At 38.5% G+C, this 21,125-nt stretch overlaps 1 long non-coding RNA gene across 1 annotated transcript in view; it reads right to left on the minus strand.

Moving 5' to 3' along the window:
• Window positions 1-6,343: 6,343 nt before the first annotated feature.
• The window catches only part of LOC132652750 (uncharacterized), a 64,144-nt gene continuing 49,362 nt past the window's right edge, over window positions 6,344-21,125 (minus strand). The window contains exons 2-3 of the long non-coding RNA XR_009590324.1: window positions 7,570-7,722; window positions 6,344-6,761 (exon numbers count right to left, since the gene is read on the minus strand). This is a non-coding gene — a long non-coding RNA (uncharacterized LOC132652750). The remainder of the gene's footprint in view (window positions 6,762-7,569; window positions 7,723-21,125) is intronic.

The following is a 21,125-nucleotide window of genomic DNA, read 5'->3' on the forward strand; positions in this document are numbered from 1 at the left end:
TTGGAATATGGCCATTTGTGTGTGTGTGTGTGTGTGTGTGTGTGTGTGTATAGGTGGGCATGTGTACTTGTGTGGTGGGTGTACCTGTTCATATGGGTATGTGCATGTGTGCCTGTGGATGCCAGATGTTAACATCAGTATCTTCCTTCATTGATCTCTACATTACTGTTACTATGTTATTATTATTATTATTAGTTTTGAGACAGAATATTTAACTATTTTTGGAGCTAGAATTTGACTCAATAAACTATTGAATGGACAATAAACCCCAGGGATTTTCTCTTCTCTCTGTTGCCCCATTTCTGGGGTTCACATCACAGAAGTGGGCTTTGCATGGGCCCTAGGAATCTGAAGTCAGAGCCTCATGTTCTCCCAGCAGACTCTTTATTGACTGAATCTTCTTTCCTTCTTTTGAATTACAATTTTACAACAGGTTTTCAGATGCTTCTATTGAAAGTTGCTACAACACCAGTTCCCGAAACGTGGTCAGCAGTGAGATCAACTGAATTTGATACAGATGTGAGTATTATCGGGTGTGAGCGGTTTTTATCCCATTTCTAGGCTTCTGACCTTGGTAATATTTCTCAGATGTTTCGAGTTGGGAGAATTATTGGTATACAGGGCCAGGATAGATCAAGTCCTCAAATTAATTTCTCTGAAGTCTTTTGGGAGCTTCCCTCACTCTCAGGTTCCTTGACTGCCAGGAAGCCTGCACTGATCCAGTCTGCCAGATGTTAATGCTTCACATCGCTGAGCTTTTTGATGTCATCTACAGTGTCACTCCATCCCAGGAGGAGTCCATGTCTCCCTCAAGACCTCAGCAGAGCCCAGGATGTCCCTCATAACCCCCAGGTACTACCTGCAGCTTGTGTACCTAAAAACTGATGGCAGCAACAAAACCAGATGGCAGCTCTGTAGAGATTCATTTGATTCTTTCTTGTCAAATTCAATTTTTAAATATTTTCTAGAGGTTACTCATTTCCTGGTTTGTTTTTGCTTTTATAATAGTGCATATTGCGTGACAAAAAAATATTTTCAAATGTCACTGAGGACAGACTAGAATGTCTTTCTTGATCATTTTCTTATTAATTTCTCAAAGGTTATCATTGCTTTCTTTCTTTCTTTTTTAATCTCTCACAGATAAATGCAGTTTTCACCCCTTATTAAGAAAGTTTCTCATTGCAACAAATGGAGACCGTTAAAGAAAGGCCAAAACGATCAAATTTCAGAGCTATGGAGCTCTGTCCCAATCTCCTTGCAATGCTGTGCCCACAACCAAGGCTCAGGGAACATTGTAGAAATGCGGGCAGAATTGTAGTGAGATCCAGAAGATCAGCAAGTTTACTGTGAGATTTGTGCCCTAGTAATATCAGAAGCTATAGTTATAAAGTCTCACTAGCATCACTGCTCAAAATAAGTTGAACCAGGAAGACACTAATAGACATGCCCAACATGTCTTCAGAAAGCTTCAAACCTATACAAAGAACTGTAGGCAACAGAGGAATGCTGGAGGAAGAGAGAAACCCAACAACTGGTTGTCTAGGGATGAACATTATCCTGAAAACATATTTGCAAGTAATATTACAAGGACTGGGTAGGGTATATTTTGGCATATAAATATGAACATGCATATGTATGTGTGTGTGTGTGTGTGTGTGTGTGTACATACATGGATGCAATAGCAATTAATGAAAAAGATGCCTCAGATCCATCAATGTAATCCACTACATAAACAAACTGAAGGAGAAAAACCACATGATCATCTCCTTAGATGCCGAAAAAGCATTTGACAAAGTCCAACACCCATTCATGTTTAAAGTCTTGGAGAGATCAGGGATACAAGGCACATACCTAAACATAGTAAAGGCAATATACAGCAAGCCTATAGCTAACATCAAACTCAATGGAGAGAAACTTAAATCAATCCCACTGAAATCAGGGACAAGACAAGGCTGCCCATTGTCTCCATATCTCTTCAACATAGTACTTGAAGTCCTAGCCAGAGCAATAAGACGACTAAAGGAGATCAAGGGGATACAAATCGGAAAGGAAGAGGTCAAAGTGTCACTATTTGCAGATGATATGATAGTATACATGAGCAACCCCAAAAATTCAACCAGAGAACTCCTTCAGCTGATAAACACCTTCAGCAACGAGGCAGGATACAAAATCAACTCAAAAATATCAGAAGCCCTCCTATATACCAAAGACAAAAATGCTGAGAAAGAAATTAGGGAAACAACACCTTTCACAATAGCCACTAATAACATAAAGTACATTGGGGTGACTCTAACCAAGCAAGTGAAAGACCTGTTTGAGAAAAACTTCAAGTCTCTGAAGAAAGAAATCGAAGAAGATATCAGAAGATGGAAAGATCTCCCGTGCTCATGGATTGGTAGGATTAACATTGTGAAAATGGCCATACTGCCAAAAGCAATCTACAGATTCAATGCAATTCCCATCAAAATACCAACTCAATTCTTTACAGACCTTGAAAAAAAGATTCTCAGCTTCATATGGAGAAACAAAAACCCCAGAATCTCCAAAACAGTCCTGTACTACAACAGATCATCTGGAGGTATCTCCATCCCTGATCTCAAGCTGTACTACAGGGCAACAGTAATAAAAACTGCATGGTATTGGCATAGAAACAGAAAGGAGGATCAATGGAACCGCATAGAAGACCCAGAAATAAACCCACACACCAATGAATACTCGATATTTGACAAAGAAGCCAAATCCATTCAATGGAAAAAAGACAGCATCTTCAACAAATGGTGCTGGACCAACTGGATGTCTACATGCAGAAAAATGAAAATAGATCCATATTTATCACCCTGCACAAAACTAAAGTCAAAGTGGATCAAGGACCTCAACATAAAACCAGACACATTAAATCGGCTTGAAAAAAAAGTGGGGAACAGCCTAGAACTCATTGGCACACGAGACAACTTCCTGAACAGAACACCAACAGCACAGGCTCTAAAAGCAACAATCAATAAATGGGACCTCAAGAAACTGAAAAGTTTCTGTAAAGCAAAGGACACCGTCATCAAAACAAAATGACTGCCTACAGATTGGGAAAGAATCTTCACTAACCCTGTATCTGACAGAGGACTAATAACCAGTATATACAAAGAACTAAAGAAGCTGAAAAGCAGCAAACCAAGTAATCTAATTAAAAAATGGGGAACAGAGCTAAACAGAGAATTCTCGACAGAGGAATATCGAATGGCAGAAAAACACTTAAAGAAATGCTCATCCTCATTAGCCATCAGGGAAATGCAAATCAAAACGACCCTGAGATATCACCTTACACCCATCAGAATGGCCAAGATGAAAAACTCAAGCGACAACACATGCTGGAGAGGTTCTGGAGAAAGGGGAACCCTCCTCCACTGCTGGTGGGAATGTAAACTGGTACAACCACTCTGGAAAGCTATCTGGCGCTTTCTAAGACAATTAGGAATAGTGCTTCCTCAAGACCCAGCTATACCACTCCTAGGTATATACCCAAAGTTCGTTCAAGTACACAAAAGGGATACTTGCTCAACCATGTTTATAGCAGCTTTATTTGTAATAGCCAGAACCTGGAAACAACCCAGATGTCCATCAACGGAGGAATGGGTACAGAAATTGTGGTATTTTTACACAATGGAATACTACTCAGCAATCAAAAAGGAGGAAATCATGAAATTTGCAGGCAAATGGTGGGATCTAGCAAAGATCATTCTGAGTGAAATATCCCAGAAGGAGAAAGACAAACATGGGATATACTCACTTATATAGATCTATAAGATATGATAAACATAATGAAATCTATACACCTAAAAAAGATAATCAATTGAGCGGACATGGGGCAAGAAGATCAATCCTCATCTAGAAAGACAGATGGGATGTGCATTGAACGTATGACAGGAGTCTACTGAGCGCATCTGAAAGACTCTAACTAGCAGTGTTTTCAAAGCAAAGACTCATGACCAAACCTTTGGCAGAGTACAAGGAATCATAAGAAAGAAGGGGAGTTAGTCTGATGGGGAAAGGATAGGAGCTCCACAAGGACCAAATATATCTGGGCACAGGGTCTTTTCTGAGACTGACATTCAACCAAGGACCATGTATGGATATAACCTAGAACCTCCACTCAGATGTAGCCTGTGGTAGCTCAGTAACCAATTGGTTTCCCAAAGTGAGGGGAACAAGGACTATTTCTAACAGGAACTCAATGACTGGCTCTTTGGCCTCCCCACCCCCGAAGGGAGGAGCAGTCCTGTTAGGCCACAGGAAGGGCTTTGCAGCCAGTCCTGAAGATACCTGATAAAACAGGATCAGATGAATGGGGTCCCCCCCCCTCATCAGTGGACTTGGAAAGGGGCAGGGTGGAGATGAGGGAGGAAGGGAGGGACTGGGAGGGAATGAGGGATCGGGATATGGCTGGGATACAGAGTCCATAAAATGTAACTGATAAAAAAAAAAAAAAAGATGCCTCAGATTTGAGAAAGAAGAGAGAGAGGCATATGAGATGAAGAAAAGGAAAGGGGAAAATGATGTAATTATATTATCTCGAAAAATAAAATAAATATTTAAGAAAGCTTAATCTTTGATTTGGATAGTGCAGCTTTCCTCTGATCATTCATACGCTCACGTGTAGAGTTGAGGGATACTAAGTTGGGTTGTATGGTCTAAGGTGGTAGTTTAGATTTGTGGGTTGCTAGGATTTCATTGAGATAAGGGCAGAAAACAGAGATGTCAGAGAAAGCCTATGTAAAAGAATGAGGGTTATTTGTCCACACCGTCACTATGTTCTTACTCTCCAAACCTTCCCAGAGTTTCTTATGAAAAAATTTACTTGTAGTTTTGACATAGTAGTAATAATTTCACATATTATTATCACCAGGATACTACTTTGGATTCCCCTTGTCTCCCTGATCCTTGCCATGTCTGTTAAAATAATTCAGACAAGACACACACACACAGAGGTACAGAAGATAGGTAGTGTATTGCACTGTAACTGTACAGAGCACACACTCAAACGTGAAGGCCGACAATGGCCACAGGGACCATGACACCAATCTTAATTTTAGGAGCTTTATATCATTTCTGTAACTTACCCTCTCTGTCAAATAGTTTTTCAACCTTCCCTTGTCTTCTTCCAACTTTATTGCTCTGCATTCAGAGTGTCTTTAGCTTGTACACATGATGGAAATCACATGTTTTTTTGGTATCATGTTTGGCTTATTTTACTTAACATTATATCTGTCATTACTTCTATTGTTAAATTTGTCTGGCATGTATATGAGAGTGGTTTCCATTTTATTGCTGTGATTAAAAAAAACACAAGAAGCAACTTCAGGAAGAAAGGTTTATTTTGCTGTACAGCTTAAAGAAACTATGGTGGGGAAGGCACTGGAACAGGATAGCTCACATCTAAGCTGATGAGGAAGCAGAAAAAAAAAACCATGCAAGTGTGTTTTTCCTTTTATTCAGTTCTGAAGCCCACCACTTAGAATAGTGTCACCAGCATTTCACCAACATTCAGGGGTGGTCTGTCAGCCTGATCTGATCCTCTCTGAAAATGTCATTACAAGTAATACCCCAAAGTGTGCCTTTCTAACACCCTAGGCATCATGTGATCCACTCAAGGTGGCTGTCAAAATAACTATCATTTTATAGAGCTTCATGAGGTTCATATATTCAAAGAGGAGTTAAAAATGACAAATTTCTGTAGATAGACTATCAGCTACTCATTAGTTTTGGTAAGCTTTTTATTGTTATCACCACCACCATCATAACCATTACCAACACCATCCTCATCATGATCACTATCCCCATTATCACCACCACCATCACCTCCACCACCACCACCATCACCACCATTATCATCATCATTACCACCATTATCATCGCCATCATCATCACTACCACCATTTTCATCACCATCACCACCATCATCAATCATCATTATCATTATTTTGCCATCTTATTTTATTTGTACTTTCTGATAGATTCCTTACTTCCTTTACTGATGATGATAACTGATTTGCATACAGTGGCTTCCTTTATTCTGCCTCATCTACCCCAGAATCCTTCCATTCACCTCCTATGGCTTATTGCTGGCTCCATGCTTACTCTTTTTATCATTTAAATACTCTTTACTATGACAGAGTCTGAAGGTTGAAAGGAATGCCTGTCTTCCTGCATCAGACACACTGCAGTATTATTTAATAGCTCAACAGTATTCTGTTCTGCTTCTGCTTATCTGGCTAATGAATGCTTTGTGGTGAGAATTCCCGCCCCCCCCCCCCGTGTTTACCATTATAAACAATTACACAGTAGCAGCCATAGAAGTCTTGCTGTGGATAGCTCCGATGCAATCCTAAAAACATAATTTCTAGGTCTATTTTTATATGTTTAAAGATGTGTTTAATTATGTCCAAAACATTTCAATACAGTTTACACCAATTTACAGTGCCCATTCTCTAGTGCTCACTAAAACCTGTGTAAAATATCAATTTAATGGGTATTTCTTAGTAGTATGAATTAAAATTTGATGTCGTTTTAATATTGTCTCTTTGAAGAGATTAAGCACCCTGTGTGCATAACATTCTTCTGTGCAAACCGGTTACTGACTATAATTTTCTCTTATTATATTCTTCCCACAGTACTTAGTTCGTCTGCTGGTTCTTTCTATTTTCTTTTCAATCTTCTTGAGATAAAGGGCACTATCTTCAGGCTGTGTCTTCTGAATTCAGAAAAAGGGCCTGTAGAGGCATAGCAAACATTTTCTAAATAAAAATGGAGCAAATGCATCTTAAAGCATTCTTCATGTTAGCTTTAATTTTAATAATCAAGATGATTTTACAGCCTAAGTCCTGAATACTGTTGAGCATAAGCAAGGCACCAAGAAGCTTATGAGCCTCTGTAAAGAGCTTTATCTCACTTCAGTGAGATGGCTTTTCTATCCTCTGTATAAGACATACATCTTTTATCTTTTTCTTCTGGTATCCACTAGGCACATCACAGAATTCATTCTTCCAGCATTGTTATCACGATGCAAAAACAGGTTCTTTGTCTATATTTCAAGCACTTTAGCCCCACCCTAATTCTGGAACTTCTTTTCCTGTGATTTCTATTTTCCTGGTAAGAAATGGAATCACGAATTCTGTCCAGATGTTAGAGAACCAGCCTTGCAGACAGCTGGTAGAAACAGGTGTATGGAAATCTATGGACTATTAACATATCTAACTGAATAAGTGTTGGTAGTTACAAGAGTAATTAAGAATAAAAGAAAGCCCTGTGAATGCGCCTAACAAAAACATTGCTGACAATCACTGCCAACTTAAACCTCATTTTGCAACACTTTCGAAAAAATAAACCATGAGCATTTTATATTGAATATTACCTCTTGTCTTGTAATTTACAACGTATCTCAAATGAGCAGCTTGTTTATTGTTCTACAACATGTTTCTTGTATGTGCTGTGTGCATCTTTGAAACAGCAGCATCAGTAACCCTGGGTCTGCATGCTTCCTCCTGAATATTCATAGGAAGATATTAAAATCACATTTACCAATGTTCCTTAAGTTGTCTTTGCAAACTTGCTGTTTCTTCTTGTACCAAGACACCCTTCTTTTTGCATGGAAAAAGGTGAAAGCACTGTATCTTCTCCATTGTCAGGCATCTCGATTGAATCCCATGAATGGTTCCGGATAACATTTCATGACTTTTTGTAATTACAGCAGAAGTTTTGGATTATATTGAAACATATAAAAAAAAACAGAGGAGGTAATAGAAAATAAATCACTCATTACAGAGTCTCATAGAGAAAGTTTATACATATACACACACATGCAATAATAATATGTATTACTATGTATATAATATACATGTTATTGTGTGCATTTGCACACACATTACACATATATAAAATGTGTTGTGTGTGTGTGTAATTACTGGATATAATAAAAACTTGTTGGGACTTTTGTCAGACAGAGTAGTGTAGAAACTATCACAAGGCGAGCCTGATGTCTCATTGAGTAGAGATGTTTGTGCCAAGCTTGATGGAGAGAACTACTCAGTGCACAATTGTCCTTTAACCTCCCTTTGCCTTTACATACATACATACACACACACTCGCATGCACACAAACACATGCACACACGTATGTACGTTCATGTAGGCCTGAACCCATCTGGAAACACATATAAATAAATACAATTTTAAAAATATTCTCAAAGTCTGACTTACATATTGGTAGCTTCTTTTGACAGCATTAACTGTAGCTTTTATGTGGCCAGGTTTTTTGGTTTTTGTTTTTGCTTGGTTTGCTTTTTGTACATTTACAGTGTCTTTTCTCTCTCTCTCTCTCTCTCTCTCTCTCTCTCTCTCTGTGTATGTGTGTGTGTGTATTTGTGCTTGTATGTTAGTCTCCTACTCTTATGAAGATGTAGTACTGGATTCTATCCAAAATCACACTAAAGACCATTCTTCTTCCTTTGTAAATTTTCTTTACCTTGCTTTGCTAGGTAAGTATTCTGTTACTGAGCTCTGCCCACAGTGAGAGACAGCATCTTATTATGTTTCCGTACAGATGTTCTCTCATCTCATGTTTCCACAGCACATTATGAAGTTCTGTAAGTCAGGACTTTAAAATATGCATTTTTGTAGGATCTAATTTAACCTATTACTTTGGTGTATTTTAAAATGTATAAATGTATTTTGTAGTCTTACTGATTGTGATTGAAATAAGTTCCACAAGGAACATGTGTATTATTTTATGTTTTGACATATGTATTTTATGTACGAGGCTTTTCTCATGGTCATGACAATAAAAATACTCATCACACTCAGATTCTTATAATACTCGTAACCCTGTAATCTCTTTCTCTCTTCCATGTTCTGCTCTCCTTCCTACATAACCATTGATTGACTATTGCCTGTAAATTAGATTGCATTTCATAGCATTTTTAGACATGGAGTCACACAACATATTCTCCTTCTGTTGCACATTCAGCATTGTTACCTTGAAAACTGACTTTTATCTTGTACTGTATAGCAGCATTATGACAATACCTGACACACTCTTGGGGTCTAACTATTAACTAGGCAAGTAATGTTTAAAAGCTAATGAGCATTCTGGAAGCTTCAGATGTTTAGGCATATAATATATGCACTTCCAGGACACTTTAAATAAATTTCTCCCCTGAAAAGCCAAGGCCATGGAGCTCAGTGTTCCCTTTGGAGACTGCACAAGCAAAGCAGTTGCCAAAGCCACTTTTCACCAGACACTTGGTAGTTGCAGAGTTCAAATGTGGGAAAACAGTTAACTTTCCCATTCTTCTTCTAATGCAGCCCCCTCCCCACTTGCCTATCCTTAGCTACATAAAACCATTTTAAAGCATGTAATGTGCATTCTCTCTAACTCTGACCCTCAAGTTGCTAGGTGCAGCCAGATCCTGAGATGCCACTTTGCAGCTTTTATTAAGCTGCTTTAGCTGTTGAGGGCATCAGGATCCTCATTCTTCATTTCTTCCTGCAGACTTAATTCTTTGTTTGTTTGTTTGTCTGATTTTGTAATTTATTTATTTATTTACTTACTTTACATCCTGATCTTTGCCCCTCCCTTTTCACCTCCTGGTCCCAACCTCCCTCTCTCTTGCCTCTATCCTCCCTCCCCTACTCCTCAGTGAAGAGGAGCTCCCCTTTCCCACCAATCCACCCAAAGGCAATCAAGTCTTATCAGGACTGAGTACATCTTCCCCTGGGGCCAGGTGAGGCAGCCCTGCCAAGGGCAAGTGAGCAAAAATCAGGCAAAGGAGTCCCTGTCAAAAACAGCCCCCATTCCCCTTAATTCTTACGCTTAACATTTTTTTGTGTTCTCTGTAAAGCATTTTACACAAAGAACAAGTTAATGGAGTCTGTAGCTTAGAAAATATCTCCATTGGCCAACTGAAAGATGGAAGAAGGTTCAGATAAGGGACCAATTATTTCAAAATTTTATGTAATTGTTGCTGTGCATGAATTTGCATGGCTAACTGTATAAAAATATCTAGTAAGTCAGTCAAAATATAAGGTAATGAGAGGAATGACTTTTAGGGAGTAAGGGCAGGAGATGAACAGGACAACTAAAAATGGAGTAAGTTTCTTTAAGAAGTTACCAAAACTTGATACATAGCGATAGGAGAGAAATGAGCATCAAGGAAACTAAACCAAATAACACGTAAGAATTCTATTTATCAATTCTTTAACCATCTTTAATATTTTACATACTTAATAAAATGCCTTGTTTCTATTTCCACAGGCTTTTAGAAACTTTTTGCTGCTTGGGTTTTCAGATTCACAAGGTTTTTGCTGTAAATTTTTATTTTCTTTCTATAAAAGGGAGACTTAGGAGTCAATGGGAATTTTATGCTGGCTCATTCTGGCCATTCCGGCCCATTATATATGTAATTATTTCCATCCTGGTGTTGTCTGTGACCTGTTTTATTACTTGGGTGGTGATATTGATAATTTTGGCTGGAAATGTCTTCATATTTTCTCTCATGGTTTTCATTCCTTTTCACTCTTTGTGAGAAAGTCTTAATCTTATTTCCCAACTTGGCTTTGAAATTATGTAATTGTGCTCATCTCAGTTTGAAATTTCCCAAGAGCTCTTCTTTTGTTGTTTTTTCATTTTCTATTATTGTTTTCAGAGCCACCTGTTCATAATGTAAGGGCATCCCATTGTCTGGGCCTATTTGTAAAAAAGCGATTAGGATTATGTCAAACCTGCTTTCTCTTCTTTGCTGTGTTTACTATTCAGACAACTCCTTTCCTTTGCTTTCTATCTCGGTCTAGTCTTTCCTTTTTATGTTGCAAATGTTGCCTTATCAAATGTCTTTTGGTACACAGCCATAAACTTACTACTACTAATAAATTTTCTTCAAAACACTTCATTTAATTACTTATAAAGGCTCTGGTGACATCACTTTCTTAAGTGGGAGAATAATGTCCCCATATGAGCTATCCATGAAGTGGCAAGCAGGTGTTACAGATGGTTGCCATGGCAGGGCTGTAGAGTGTCAGTTCACCCCCTTAGCTTCTGTGTGTGTATGTGTGTGATGTATGCATGTGTGTTTCTGTGTGTACACACGTATGTGCAGGTGTTCAAGTCCATGCATTTTCATGCAGAGGACAGAGAGTCACATGAAGTGTTCTGTTTTATCACTTGCCATGTGTCTTCTACAGACAGGGTCTCTTACTGAGCCAGTATCTCTCCATATGTCAGAAAGACTGGCTGTCTAGAGTTGATCCCACTGTCCCTGCGTTCAACACCATTTTGATATTCCAACTCATTTCAATTCAAAATTGTTATCATTAAGGAAAATCATCACAAATGCTGTCAAAAATGTGGAGAGCACCGAAACTTTATAGCCTTTGCAGAGATCATTTAAATAACTAAGGAAAGAAGTATAATTTAATCTATCCAGCTGTGTCACTCCTGGATATATATATATATATATATATATATATATATATATATATATATGATTTATTGGCATGTTTTTCACAGAAGCAAACACACAGAACCAGCCTAGACGTTTATCAACAGATGAATGAAGCAACTCCCCAAACAAACAACAAACAAAAAGCACCATCAAGCCCCCCCAAAACTGTAGTGCATTTACAAAATAGATTTATTTTGTACCACAAAAACTATGGAAGAACATCATTTTCAAGAAAATGAATTGAACTAGAGTTTGTCATGGTCGAATCTAACAAGTGGTTCTCAACCTTCCTAATGCTGCAAACCTTTAATATAGTTCCTCATGCTGTAATTATTTCTGTTGTTATGTTATAACTGTAAATTTTGCTACTGTTATGAATTGTTGCATAAATATTTTTGGAGATAGAGGTTTGCTAAAAGGGTCAAAGGAACCACTGTGGTAGATAAAATAAGACTGACTTGGAGAGGCAAACTTTACATTTTTCTCCCACATGTGGGAACCAGATTAAATAACACACACACACACACACACACACACACACAATCTGAAAGTGGAAGAAAGATTATTAGTACTCTGAACAAGTCTAGGGGGAGGAAAGGAATCAAGGCTAATGAAGAGAAAGAAGATTAAGTGCTGTGTGTCAACAAAGCAGAAAGACTATTCTCATAGAGAAAGGAAGAACAACCTCAGGAAGTAAGCAGTGGTGGGAGATGGCTGTCCTGAGGCAAATAAGAACATGGTAAATAATATGCATGTATGAAAGGCTTTAATAAAACCCATTATTTTGTATGCTAATTTAAAAAAATTAAATTATAACTCACGAAGACTTTGACTAGGGGCATCTTTGTCATAGGTAGCCCCTGTGCTTCTTGGCCACTCAGAAAAGGGTTCCCTAAGTTATGGATGCTCTAGAAAGTGGTCTTTTTTTCTGATGCTGTGCAAATCAATATTCTGATTTACAGCATTTCCCCCTGAAAACATATTTGTAAAGAGAGATTTAAGTTCTGGTTCTTGGGAAAAATATATCAGCCTTTGATCCAAATCAAGTACATTCAATCAGGAAAGAAAATGGTGATCTCATCTCTAACTGTGAACTAGACTCTGCCAGCAACCTAAATGTGCTGGAATGTGATTTTCTCCACCACTTGCTGGAAGAACCTAGCAGACCAAGACCTTGGTTTTGACCTTCAGAATCATAAGCAGAAGATCCAGATGAACCTCTCAGATGAACCCTTTATAGAACTGTGAGAAAATATTGTGCTGATTTTCTTAATTTGTTATGTAACAGTAGAAGATATTCGTAGGTCAATTACATGAAGAAAGAAGAGGAATTAGGATGTCTAGGTTATTTGTTCATCTTCTATATTTGGTTATCTACTAACAAAGGTAATGTGTCTGAAAAGTCCTGAAAAATTAAAAATGAGTGGCTGTAGCTTTATTACATTTTGCCATCCATTATAACTCACACTTATTAGCAATCAAGTGAATATAGATTAGATCTACGAATAAAATATGATAGATTTTGTTTTTCTTGTTCAAGGTAACTACTGTTTGTCCTCATGGTAAGATCATCCCACTTTTTTCCAGTGAGAAAGTCTAGATCTTCTGCTATGGTCTAAATATTTGTATTCCTGCCCCCAGTTTATTATACTTGGTGGACAATCCTCAGAGTGATGCGGGACTTCCAGAGGGCTAGCTCATGCATAGTATAAGTTTATTTCCAGAACAGACTTTCTACTACCATGTGAGGAAGTAGCTAGAAAAATCAGGAAAAGCAGACACTGTTGGAGTCAGCCTCTGAACATTGCGAGGAATTCAGCCTTTTGTTTAAAAACTCTCATGGTGTGTTAATACATCAGGCCACACTCACTGAGACAGTCTTGAGACTGCTTTGCGTAATGCATATGAAAAGAAGTGGCCTGCGTTATTTCCAAGCTAATGCTTTAAATGGAATTTCCTGGTTTGGTAAGCCTTGTTTTTTGTTGCCATTCAACATAGTTTTGTGGACTAAGCTGTGCTTTTAGCCTGAGCTCTGGTGTGGACTAGGTTCCCAGGAAGCAGAAGTATAGCTAACTTATGACAGACTTGAAGGATGCATAATACGTTAATGGTTGTTATAATGAGCCACTGAGAATCTGAGATCATTTTCGCATAGCATTTTTGGCCTAAGCCAAACAAATCAATTCCTGGAACGTAAGTAACCACCAAACCTGAAAGTATATGGCATTATCTGTAAGACAAGACAAGAATGGTCAAGAGATAGTCATTGAAAATTATCTTGGTAGCACAAGGTATGCGGGGGCATGGAATTTTTCGATGAAGATTGCTGGAGTAACTTGGAACTCATGGCTGTAGGCAGAAATATGGGAACCATTAGTAGTGCTTGCTGGTTATTATGGCTGAATTTAACAGATCATTTAATAGTGATTTTCAACCTTGGCTAAAAAAATGGATTCAATTATGAATAAAAACGATTGATTAAAGCTCCTCTCTTTGATAAGCATATAGCTGTGGATAGGGCTTCCCTGTGTCCTGTTAAATCTCTGCAAATCATTTTTAGCTAGGTCCTGGGGATGTAGCTCCGCTGCTATGCTGCTCATCCAGCAGCACAAAGCTCTGAGCTTGATCTCCAAAATGCATAAAGCAGGCAGAATGACACATGTTTGCAGTAGCAGCTGTGGAGGGGAAAGTGGGAGAATCAGAAGTTCAAGATCATCTCTGCTACATTACTGAGCATAAGAGAAATTTGGGGTTCATGAGATCCTGTCTCAATTTTTTTTTAATTCAGTGAAAAGTATCTAGAAAGCTAAAGATATTGGTTTCTTAGAAGAGTCTTCTTTTTTATAATTAAATTTATTTATTTTTATTAATTACACTTTATTCATTTTGTATCCCCCTATGAGGCCCTCCCTCCTCCCCTCTCGGTCCCATCCTCCCTCCCCCTTCTTCACGCATGCCCCTTCCCAAGTCCACTGATAGGGGAGGTCCTCCTCTCCTTCCTTCTGATCTTAGTCTATCAGATCACATCAGGAATGGCTGCATTGTCTTCTAAATGCAAGTAACAAGCAATAAAGTCTCGAGGCATATATCTTTGATTGGAATCAGATTTTAGAAATACCCAGACTTTTAGTGAGGACACTTATATCATTAAAGGCTTTACCAGCCTATAGGCTAAACAAGCCTGTGGGGTTTGTTTGTTTGCTTGCTTTTTTTCATGCATGATCACAGGAGGATGCTTAGCTCTTATGTTTATGAAAATTGTGGTCAAAGAGGACAGTATTATTTCTCAGTCTAGTAGGTCTTACCTCACTAGCAAGAAGCAGACCTGGGAACCCACTGAACATCATTTTTCACAGCAGAGCAGGGCACTCCAACATCTGTCCTGCAACATAAGAGATTGCTGTGCATGGGGTTGGGGGGGGGACAATAAATTTTTTTTTTCTGTGTTTCCTGTGCTGTCCTAGACTCTTTCCTGTTCCAAGATGAGAAGACCTTGCATTTTCAGGTCACATAGGTTTGAATGAAGAGAGTAAAAATTAGTTCTGCTGAAGAGACTACCATGAGTTCTTGAGCTTAGAGTGCGGGGCTGTTGTTTGCAAGATTTCATAGTTTTTATCTCACTAATCAGTTCCTGTTGTGAATGGTGACTTATTATGGCCCGTGAAAGGAAAGGAGATCAGAAGTGATGAGTGACTTCCAAACAGGGGCTTTTAGAATCATCACAGAGGCTCACCGTTTATTTCTTCCTACTTACTGTGATCCCACAAGCAGAAAGACACACATGGTATATACTCACTTATATAGACCTATAAGATAGGACAAACATACTGAAATCTACCGACCTAAAGAAGATAAACAAGAAAGAGGACCTGGGGCAAGATGATCAGTCCTCACTTAGAAAGACAAATGGGATGGACATTGGATGTCAGAGAGAACAAGGAACAGGACAGGAGCCTACTTATTGTGAAGTGAAGGCTGAGTGTGAGTTACTCCCAGATGAGGAAGAGAGGAAGAGCTGTTGCACAGGAAAGTAAATCATACAAGAAATAAAAATAGCTGAGATTCTTCTCTTCATTTTCCTCTTACATAGTCTTAGTAATTGATAAGTATGATAATTTGAGAAACTTATATGAATAATTATCATTTCCAATAAACAAAATTAAATACCACCACACATGTAATATAAAAATTATGAAAATTTTTTAATTTAGAAGATCATTTTGTTTTAAATAACAGCTGATGAAATTGACTGGGGGCATATCATCTTTAATGAATGAGAGATAAAACACCATTTCCAGGGCTTCATGATTTTTCTAGGCCTCAGCCGGCTCCAAGCCCATACAAGCAACATTAGCTTCAAAACAGAAGTGAACCTATCCCTACCCTCAGATACAGTGTGGCCAGACCCAACCTATGCAGAGACACTCCAGGAATGACAAAAACAACCTCTCAGAACTCATCAAGATATCAAATTTCTTTATGGACCAACCTAACGTTACTATGTATTTGCACATAGCAAAGGACACTGTCAGATCACAGGGAAATAGGAACTAACATATAATGGTCCTTATGTGCCTGAAGAAAGAAAACGCAAAAGGAGCACTGGGCATGGGCGTGCTTTAATGTATACGTCTGCTTTAAAATCAGTACACAGGAGTCTGTGCCTACAGCTACCATAACGTTGGTATATAACACTCTTTCCTTTTGCTTTGTAATATTCACCACAGGCACGGCCTCCCGACCGTCTTCTGTCTTCTGAGCTAGGTGCTTGACCGTGGGCATCATATTTTCTGCTTGTGGTCCAAAAGAACTCTTTTCAGAGCAGGAGTCCATCACCAAATGGCATATATCTATTGTTCTTGCAAACTCTTTGTCTCATATTTATGAGGATGTGTCCTAATATGTTTACAGCCACAACTTTGTAGACAACAGACCAAAGACGTGTTTGTGATGTTACATTAAAAGTAATTCCTATGTCAAGTCTGGGGAATTTGTTAAACTGGTTCTTATTTCACCTTCTTTGAAATTACAATAGACTGCAAAAGAAAATAAAAAAAAAAGATGTTTTCATTTCTAGGAATGGTTTTAGGACTGCCCCCCCAAAAAAACCAAAACAAAACAAAACAAAAAAACAAGAAAGCAAGCAAACAAACAAACAAAAAGAAAAAACAAAAACTCAGCCCTAAAGGCCTGCACCAACTGATAACCCAACCAAGGACAATGAGTGGAGAGGACCTAAAATCCGGCTCAGATGTAGCCCAAACACTCAATCTCCAAGTGAGGTCCCTAATAAGGGGAGCAGGAACTTTTTCTGACATGAACTCAGTGGCAGGCTCTCTGATCACCTCCCCCTGGGGGTTGCAAACTTGCCAGTCCACAGAGGAAGACAATGCAACCAGTCCTGATGAGACCTGATAGACTAGGGTCAAATAAAAGGGAAAGATGACCTCCCTCCCCTATCAGTCGACTAGGGGAGGGACATAGGAGGAGGCAGGTGGTATTGGGAGAAGACAAGGGAGGGAGCCAAAGCCTGTATACAAATTGAATAAATTGTAATAAATGGTAATAATAAAAAATAAAAAAAAATTTCTTTGTCTCATTCTGGTTGATTTTGTACAGAGCGAGAGAGAAAGATCCAGTTTTGTTTATTTATTTGTTTGTATTTGTGGTGTGAGTGTGTGTGTGTGGTATGTACACATGTATACAGTTTTCTTGGCATGATTTCTTGAAGAAAATCTCTTTTCTACAATGTATGTGTGTGAATCTTTGCGACAAATAAACAAAGCAGGTAACTATAGCTACATGATTTATATCTGGGTCTTTATTCCAATGATCTGTGTGTCTTTTTGTGTTAGGATTAGGCTGCTTTTTGCCACTCTTACTCTGTAATGCATTTTGAATTCAGACCATTTATATTTTCTGGTGTCTTCTTCAGTTTCTATTCTATTTTTGGTGTTTAAATATTTTTATTGCAGATACCTTTCATTTCATTAAATTTATTCCTATTTGTGGTTATTGCGAGTGGGGTTGTTTTCTTGATTTCTTTCTTGGCATGTCTATTATTGATGAGAATGTGGAAGGTACATTCAGCACTGGTGGCATGATAGAGGAAACACTTGAACTTCTATTAATTAATTGGAAAATATTCCAAATGATACATGATTGTATCATTGAACAAAGAATTTCCTTCTAAAGAAAACAGTAACATTTTAAATCATTCACTAAACATCCCGGCCTGATAGAACAGTCCTGTAATCCCAGCTCTGAGGAGTCTGAGGCACAGGGACTGGTTCAAAGCCAACACTTGTTCTGGTTACGTAGTTAGTTTTGGGTCAACCTTGCATCCTAGCCCCTCTTTCAAAAGAACAGAAGGCAAATAAAAACATTGATTTTGCAAAAATCACAATGTTTTTAATAGTAAAAATTTAAAAGTCACCCACATCTCACAGAGAATAAAAATAAAATGTTATAAATGTGAAAACAATATAATATATTGTTTTGGATGCTGGAAAGGTATTTTAAGGTAATCTTGCCTTGATCTCATTATCTCACTCTATGTTTTAATCACTGCAAAAACTTTTCACCTTCTTGTATGAAGAACTTTCCCCATTAAGGGTGTATTTACTTGGCACTTGTGACATTGGGATAAGCGAAACCAGTAGTATAAATGGGGTCACTGACAGCTTTTTGTAAGACACTGCAACCCATTACACCTTGAACTGATTGTACTTACTCTCACATAAATGAATGTCATGGCTATGTCCCACCAGAATGAGTGGGACATTAAACCTCATGGTATAGTCATGAGAGATAATGGTTTCCTCTTGCCCAAGAACCAAGGACTTGAGTGTTTATCTGCCCATTCTGTGTAGCTTTTTTCCCCTCTTCCAGCTGGTTGTGTTAGTAGGATGTGACTTGGAGTGATGCACACCCTCTGTTTTTTATATGTACACAGAAAAAAAAATACTAAGGAGCTTGCAGTGAATGGTTTTTAGAACAGACAGTGCAGAACCAGACTGAACTACTTCTCAGGCTTTACAAGAAAATGTGGCCAAATGACAGAGCCACACACCGTTCTTCTTCTGATGCCTATGGCAAATGGTGGCTGTACTGCTGATGATAACCTTTAGCTAGTACTGGGCTGAATGGCTCCTGTTAGATCACGGTACCACCCACGTTACAGAAAGAGTCTGTCTTTATTGTCTGCCTCTGGCTTTATTTATCCCTCTGTTGTTGTAGTATAAAGAACTGTTAGTTCTGGTTAGAAGTGAACATCTCTGGGAGAATTCTTGGACACCGGGGGATGTTGAATTAAGCTGACTCAGTAGTATGAGTCTTTCAAGCTTCTTTAATTGTACATGCGGCTATTGTGAAGGGGTTGTTTCCCTAATTTCTTTCTCAGCCTTTTTGTATTTGTATACAGGAGGGCTACTGATTTTTTTGAGTTGATTTTGCATCCAGCCACTTCGCTGACGGTATTTATCAGCTGAAGGAATTCTCTGGTCGAATTTTTTGGACACACTCGTGTATATGATCATACCAGCTGTGAATAGTGATACTTTGACTTCTTCCTTTCCAATTTGTATCCCCTCGACCTCCTTTAGTTGTCCTATTGCTCTTGCTAGTACTCCAAGTACTGTGTTGAAGAGATACAGATTGAGTGGGCATCCTTGCCTTGCCCCTGATTTCAGTGGGTTCGATTTATGTTTCTCCCTGTTTAGTTTGATGTTGGCTATGGGCTAGAAGGGATATTGCCTTGAAGCACTGGCCACTGGGGGGCACCGTTCGAACAGCTGAGGGAAGGGGCAGCTTGAAAATACCTGACTTGGGTAAAGGTTAGAGCAGAAGGGGGAAGAGGAAGGCTAGGGAAGTTTTGGGTGCTACAGAAGTACTGTAAGACAGGAAAATTATCACTGAAACAGAGAGTATTCTTTTCTCTTGATTAATGAAGTCGGCAAATCCTCCGTAACCTAGTTAGCTTGAGTGGACTTGAAGTTAACTCACTGAGGAATCAGAGAAACTGCAATGTACACATCACAGCATTGATTTTTAAAACGCAACGCTGCCTGAGTGCGGCTGAGATTACTCCTTCAGGTAATGCTGGAAGCGGGAGTGATGGATGAACAGAAATCTGGGTTAGACTGGTTTTTACAAGCTGTGTGTCCTCCTGGGAGCAGGTAGGAGGAAGAATCCATAGCAAAGGTCACCACTGTTAAAGCTAGATAGGGCAGCCCTCCGTAGGATGTAGAGACAATTCATGACTAAAGCATAAGAACTAGAATAAAAGTAAAGGGTCTGTAACTGGCCAGACAGGGACTGAGTCTGAAAGAGGAACTATTTTAATGCAGAGGGCTCTAATTGAAGTAAGCTTATATTCATCAAAATAGAAGTTAGATTTAAGGGCATTAACTATTGTTTACCTGTGTATTTATTTCAGTGAGAAAGACTTAAGGTATGTTAATCTCAAAGACCCAAAGAGAAAGATCACCAACCCAAATCATCATGGCCAAATAAATTAAAGCAAGGGTTTTTATTCCTATATACTGGCTGCCTCTCTCTAATGTGGGGTTTAGAGGTCAGCACTGGACATGGGGAAGATAGGGCTTTTATTGTTCAGGAGTACAAGTTTTCTAAATGGATAATTTGACTGGAAAATAGAAGGGGTTACAGAAGCACAACCTAACAAAGTATTTATAGCCATCAGTAGCGATAATAACTTTTTGAAACAAAAGCATGGCTGCCATATTCTATTTGTAGTTAAGGTTATATGTGGGGCATAGCTTAATCCTTGAAAAAACAGATTTAATCATAAACAGCAAAGAATCTAATTTGTATTTACTATAAGATGGTTTTCAAGTCAGCGATAGAGACAGGCTGGCTCATCATTTCTTTTTGTGAACATTGTGTCTTTACTTTGAAGGAGTCTAAGTAAATTTTGTTATAAAAAGCAAAGGTGAGACATACATATTCAAGATGAATATTTCTGAAGTGCTAAGACTTGGACTGGGATGGCATAGCTGTAGCAACAACCTTGAGAGGATTGTGTCAATTATCCATATCAGTGTGGAATAAAACAGTGCCTAAAACCTCTACAGGAAGAATATAAAAGAAACACTCTTTACTTTGAGTCACAAAGAAGTCTTGAAGAGGCTCAAACTGGGCTAGCACTTTGATATTTCAAGCTGCTTATGAGTCCAGCCTTTACCAACATTAATCATCTGGCTCTAAGCTGCACAGGTCTGCAGGGTTGTCCCTCATCCATGTGGTTGGGAAGAGAATGAAGATGACATTTTTTTTGAAGATAATTTCTTTCTGATATTATCCTTACAGAATGGCTTTGGGATAGCGAATGAGAAAAGAAAGGTATCGCTACAGAGTGAAAGGAATCTGACTCTGTGGTGAAGAATGTCCAGGATGGTCTGGGCTAGGCATTCTTGAGCATGGGATTTTCCAAACAAAAGTTGTGCTTTCTCTAAGAAGATATTTATCTAACAATGACTATAAATTACTTTCTGTTGCATTTTTTCCTTGATTTTTCCTCCAGCTTAATGACAAAGCTCTATTAAAAATGCAGCCCTGCTGTTTCTCCTTGGGGCATAGCACATTAGATAGAAGAGTGGACACAGAAAGCTCTAATACA

Source organism: Meriones unguiculatus, chromosome 3, assembly GCF_030254825.1.
Source record: "Meriones unguiculatus strain TT.TT164.6M chromosome 3, Bangor_MerUng_6.1, whole genome shotgun sequence".
NCBI lineage: Eukaryota > Metazoa > Chordata > Mammalia > Rodentia > Muridae > Meriones > Meriones unguiculatus.